The sequence below is a fragment of the Bison bison genome, unplaced genomic scaffold (assembly GCF_000754665.1).
Source record: "Bison bison bison isolate TAMUID 2011002044 unplaced genomic scaffold, Bison_UMD1.0 scf7180017864295, whole genome shotgun sequence".
NCBI lineage: Eukaryota > Metazoa > Chordata > Mammalia > Artiodactyla > Bovidae > Bison > Bison bison.
Genome location: NW_011494867.1, coordinates 1,034,780 through 1,041,335, shown reverse-complemented (window position 1 = coordinate 1,041,335; position 6,556 = coordinate 1,034,780).

Below are 6,556 nucleotides of genomic sequence, written 5' to 3'. Positions count from 1 at the left end.
GTGATTGCAGCCATGAAATGAAAAGACGCTTACTCCTTGGAAGGAAAATTATGACCAACTTAGATAGCCTATTAAAAAGCAGAGACATTAATTACTTTGTCAACAAAGGTCCGTCTAGTCAAGGCTATGGTTTTTCCAGTGGTCATATATGGATGTGAGAGTTGAACTGTGAAGAAAGCTGAGTGCTGAAGAATTGATGCTTATGGATGTGGTGTTGGAGAAGACTCTTGAGAGTTCCTTGGACTGCAAGGAGATCCAACCAGTCCATTCTAAAGGAGATCAATCCTGGGATTTCTTTGGAAGGACTGATGCTAAAGCTGAAACTTCAGTACTTAAGCCACCTCATGGAAGAGTTGACTCATTGGAAAAGACTCTGATGCTGGGAGGGATTGGGGGCAGGAGGAGAAGGGGACGACAGACGATGAGATGGCTGGATGGCATCACCGACTGGATGGACATGAGTTTGGGTGAACTCTGGTAGTTGGTGATGGACAGGGAGGCCTGGCGTGCTGTGATTCATGGGGTGGCAAAGAGTCGGACACGACTTAGCAACTGAACTGAACTGATCTGTGTATTTTTGCCATGTCTTAATATCTTCTGCTTCTGTTAGGTCCATACAATTTCTGTCCTTTATTGTGACCGTCTTTACATGAAATGTTTGTTCCATTGGTATCTCTAATTTCCTTGAAGATATCTCTAGTCTTTCCCATTCTATTGTTTTCCTCTATTTCTTTGCATTGATCTCTGAGGAAGGCTTTCTTATCTCTCCTTGCTATTCTTTGGAACTCTGCATTCAAATGGGTATATCTTTCCTTTTCTCCTTTGCTTTTTGCTTCCCTTCTTTCCACAGCTATTTGTAAGTCCTCCTCAGACAGCCATTTTGCCTTTTTGCATTTCTCTTTCTTGGGGATGGTCTTGATCCCTGTCTCCTGTACAGTGTCACATAAGGGCTTTTTTCAGATTCTTTTCCATTAGGGGTTATTACACAATATTGAGTATAGTTCCCTATGTTATATAGCAGGTCTTTGCTGTTTACCTATTTTATGTATAGTAGTGTTCTTGCCTGGAGAATCCCAGGGACGGGGGAGCCTGGTAGGCTGCCGTCTATGGGGTCCCACAGAGTCGGACACGACTGAAGCGACTTAGCAGCAGCAGCAGTGTGTATATATTGAGGAGGAAATGGCAACCCACTCTAGTATTCTTGCCTGGAAAATTCCATAGAGAGAGGATCCTGGTGGGCTACAGTGCACGGGTCACAGAGAGTCAGACACAATGAGTGCACACGCGCGTGCGCACACACACACACACACACACACAATGTTAATCCCAAACTTCTAATTTATAAAATGCTTTTTTAAAGTTCAGTCATATGTGTACAGCATACCTAGCTGAAAACCAAAACCACAACAAAAACCAAGTCAACAGAAAAGTGGAAGAAAATTTTGCAATTTATATCAGGTAGAAAAGGCTAATACAAAGTGCTCTGTAAATCAGTAAAATTACCAAGGAACAATGGGACATGTGAAAAGAACACAAACAGTTCACAGAGAAGGAAACAAATGGCTGTGACATTGAGTCACAGCTTGAGTAGCTTCACCCTTTTTAAAAAAAATTACGGTAGGGACGTCCCTGGTGGTCCAGTGGTTATGGCTTCACCTTCCAAGGCAGCGGCTGCATGTTTGATCCCTGCTTGGGAAGCTAAGATCCCACATGCCCACAGTCAAAAAGCCAAAAAATAAAATAGGAGCAATATTGTAACAAATTCAATAAAGAGTTTTAAAATGATCCACATTAAAAAAATCCTTAAAAAATTGTAGTAAAATATACATAACATAAAATTTACCATCTTAACCATTTTTTTTATTATAATGGATATTTTATTTTATTTTTTTTATTTTTATTTTTAAACTTTACATAATTGTATTTGTTTTGCCAAATATCAAAATGAATCCATCACAGGTATACATGTGCTCCCCATCCTGAACCCTCCTCCCTCCTCCCTCCCCATACCCTCCCTCTGGGTCATCCCAGTGCACTAGCCCCAAGCATCCAGTATCGTGCATTGAACCTGGACTGGCATCTCGTTTCATACATGATATTTTACATGTTTCAATGCCATTCTCCCAAATCTTCCCACCCTCTCCCTCTCCCACAGAGTTCATAAGACTGTTCCATACATCAGTGTCTCTTTTGCTGTCTCGTACACAGGGTTATTGTTATCATCTTTCTAAATTCCATATATATGCGTTAGTATACTGTATTGGTGTTTTTCCTTCTGGCTTACTTCACTCTGTATAACAGGCTCCAGTTTCATCCACCTCATTAGAACTGATTCAAATGTATTCTTTTTAATGGCTGAGTAATACTCCATTGTGTATATGTACCACAGCTTTCTTATCCATTCATCTGCTGATGGACATCTAGGTTGCTTCCATGTCCTGGCTATTATAAACAGTGCTGCGATGAACATTGGGGTACACGTGTCTCTTTCCCTTCTGGTTTCCTCAGTGTGTATGTCCAGCAGTGGGATTGCTGGATCATAAGGGAGTTCTATTTCCAGTTTTTTAAGGAATCTCCACACTGATCTCCATAGTGGCTGTACTAGTTTGCATTCCCACCAACAGTGTAAGAGGGTTCCCTTTTCTCCACACCCTCTCCAACATTTATTATTTGTAGACTTTTGGATCGCAGCCATTCTGACTGGTGTGAAATGGTACCTCATAGTGGTCTTGATTTTTAATTGTACAGTTCAGTGGCATTAAGTACATTCAAGTTGTCATATGGTAAACACTACCATTTATCTTCATAATTTTTTGGTTTTCCCAAACTAAATCTATGTATCCATTAAGCTATTACTCCCTACATATTCCTCTCCTCCCAGTCCCTGACAATCAGCAGTCTACTTTGTGTCTCTCTGAATTTGACTACCAAGGCATGAAAGTATGAAGACAATATTTGTCCTTTTGTGCCTGGCTTATTTCACTTAGCATAATGTCCTCAGTGTTCATCCATGTTATGGCATGCGTCAGGATTTCCTTCTTTTTGTAGGCTGAATAATATTCTATTGTATACACTGATATGCACCACATTTTATCCATTCATCTGTTGCTGGACACTTGGGTTGTTTCCATGTTTTGGCTATTGTGAACAAAGATGCTCTGAACACGGGTTTACAAATATCTCTTTGAGTTCCTGGTTTCAGTGCCTTTGGATGTATACCAAAAGTGAAATTCCTGGATCATATGATAATTCCGCCTTTAATTTTTTGAGCAACCATCATAATGTTTTCCATAGTAGCTGTACCATTTTATATTCCCACCAGCAGTATACAAGGATTTCAGTTCTTCCATATTCTGACACTTATTTTCTGAGTTTCACTTGTAATAATAAAAGAAATGCAAATTACAATCACACTGAGATATCGTTTTTCACCTATCAGATTGGCAAAGATCAAAAAGCTTGATAGCTATCTTGGGAAGAGTATGGGGAACAAGGATTGTCGTACACTGCCAATGAGGTTGGAAATCTATATGGCCTCTGTGAAGAGCAACTTGGTAATGTCTTCAAATTACACATGCACACACAATTTGACCTAGTAATTTCTAAGGAGGTATCCTATCTGCACATGTTCTTAATTAGAGATGGATATCTCTATCTCTAACAAATATCCATAGAGATGGATATTTGTTAAAGCATTGTAAGAAAAAAAATTAAAGATGATCTAAATGTTGTTGATCCAGATTAAAGATTAAATGAGTGGAACTGGGAAGCTTCAATTGATGGTGTCAATTGTTATCGCTCTTACTCACGCACTTCAGTTATCTCCAACTCTTTGCAACCCTATAAACTGTAGCCTGCCAGGCTCCTTTGTCCATTGGACTTCCCCGGCAAGAATACTGCAGTGGTTTGCTATGCCCTCCTCCAAGGGGATCTTCCTGACCCAGGGAATGAACCCACGTCTCCTGCATTGCAGGAGGATTCTTTACCACTAAGTCACCAGGGGAAGCCCTTTTGTTATCATTACTTCACCAGATAACAGACTTTTGGAGAGTAGAGGATGGGCTTTTGTAGGTCCAAACAGATCTTCCGGAAATACTGATCAGATTAACTATTTCTTAGCCTCTGGCAGAATTAGATCGGCAAACAGCTCAGCCAGATAATGTGGTTTATCCAAAGTCATCCACAGAATGTGTGCTACACATTATGTGCAAAGCACACTGGTAGGCACTGTGAAAATGACTGAAATTGAAGAACTGAACCCTGTCTTCTCGGAGCTTGAGACCTTGTGAAGCACTCTGACAGACCTTAAAAGTATTTAACTTTTTAAAAAGTGTACTTTCAATTATATCCATGGAGACCATTGATCTGGTGTATAAACTAAGGCTCAGCTCAGAGAAACTGTATATAAACAGTGTCAGGGGTTGAGACTCTAAGCTTTCACTGCCAAGGTTCAGTCCCTGGTCGGGGAACTAAGATTCCCACAGCCGCAGGCATGGCCTGAAAAAAGGATTCCTTAACATATGTGTGAAATGCTTTATAGCTTAGCCTAGAGGTTCCCCGTGAATGTAGGAATTGTTTTTCCCTAGCTCTGTACCTGTCCACTGAGAAGACCTGGAAGCAATGACACCCCATTAGCAACAAGCACACTAAACGGGTCACTGTTTGTTTGACTGTTTTCACCTTATCTGGCTGTGCGGCATGTAAGATCTTAGTTCCCCAAGCAGGGATCAAACCCATGACCCCTGCCCTGAAAATGCAGAGTCTTAACCACTGGACTGCCACGGAAGTCCTTCAGTGCTGTTTTGTTTAAATTGAGGTGAAATTCACAGGACATAAAATTAACTATGATAAAGCATACAATTCAGTGTATTTAGTGCATTCACAATGTCTAGAAACCAGTACCTCTAGTTCCAAAACCTTTTCATCACCTCACAAGAAAACCCTGTACCCATTAAGCGATCACTCCCCATTCTTCCCACCCCCAGCCCCTGGCAGCTGAGCTTGCTTTCTGTCTCTATGGATTTAACTATTTTGAACACTTCATATAAATGGAATCATAAAATATTTAGTAGTTTTTGCCTGAGTTCTTTCATTTTGCATATTTTCGATTCATCCGTGTTGCAGTATGCATTAATATCTCATTATTTTATGGTTGAGTAGTATTTCATTGTATGCATATATATATATCCACACATATATACACACTTTGCTTACTCAGTCTGTTTATTTTAAAGTTGTGGGGATAAAATAAACCCCTTTACCTTTATTTAGTGGATCTGTAGCTCTTCTGAAGCAACACTTGTTAACATCCTGTGTTGTTGTTTAGTTGCTAAGTCGTGTCTGACTCTTTGTGACTCCATGGATTATAGTCCACCAGGTTCCTCTGTCCACGGGACTTCCCAGGCAAGAATCCTGCAGTGGGTTGCCATCCTAGTATATCCTACTATTAACGTATAATCACATCCTATAGAATATATACACATATATATGTATGTATGTACATCCTGTATCATGTATATACATATATTCACATCCTATAGCAACACTCTTTGGAAAATGCTGCATAAGATATTTGGAAAAGGCAAGTCAGGCTTTGGGGAAGATGGCCACTTAATGATAAAGTTCACTTAATAGCTCTCCAGAAAGGGTTACCTATTTGGTTATCCTATCAGGTCTGGATTTTGATTATTTACAACCATACCAGGGACTTCCCTGTCAGTCCAGGGGTTAGGACGCCATGTTTCCACTGCAGGGGCACAGGTTCCACTCCTGGTCAGGGAACTAAGGTCCCGTAAGTCACGTGGAATGGCAAGGAAAAAAAGAAGAAGAAATAATCAGCTGTTTAAATTTCTCCTTGAAAGACTGGTAGGAGAGTTTATTATCCTCTTCTCATCTTCATCATCTAGCTCCCATCTCTTCAGCAGTTCCCCTGCAGTAAATGCTCTTGGTTATACACTTTCACAGGGATGAACCACCCATTCCCCAGCTGTCACGAGTGCTGCCTGCTAGCATCTCATAGCTGACTCCTCCGGAGAACTGTTATCAGTCCCTGTGAACTGCTTTGCCTGGAGATGCCCAGGAAATTTTGCTCCTCTTTTCCCTACCTCCCCCTGGCCCACCCATAGCCAAACAACGACTGATGTGGGGTACAAAGTCCAGATCCCTTGTTTCTAAAATAAGCCCTGTGGTGCATTTTATGCTCCTGAGATCTCCAGAGGATGAGACTGAGGCTCAATCAGGCAGTTCAGTCGCTCAGTCGTGTCCGACTCTTTGAGACCCCATGACTCTCAGCACGCCAGGCCTCCCTGTCCAACACCAACTCCCGGAGTTCACCCAGACTCACGTCCATCGAGTCAGTGATGCCATCCAGCCATCTCATCCTCTGTCGTTCCCTTCTCCTCCTGCCTCCAATCCCTCCCGGCATCAGAGTCTTTTCCAATGAGTCAACTCTTCGCATGAGGTGGCCAAAGTACTGGAGTTTCAGCTTTAGCATCATTCCTTCCAAAGAACACCCAGGGCTGATCTCCTTCAGGATGGACTGGTTGGATCTCCTTGC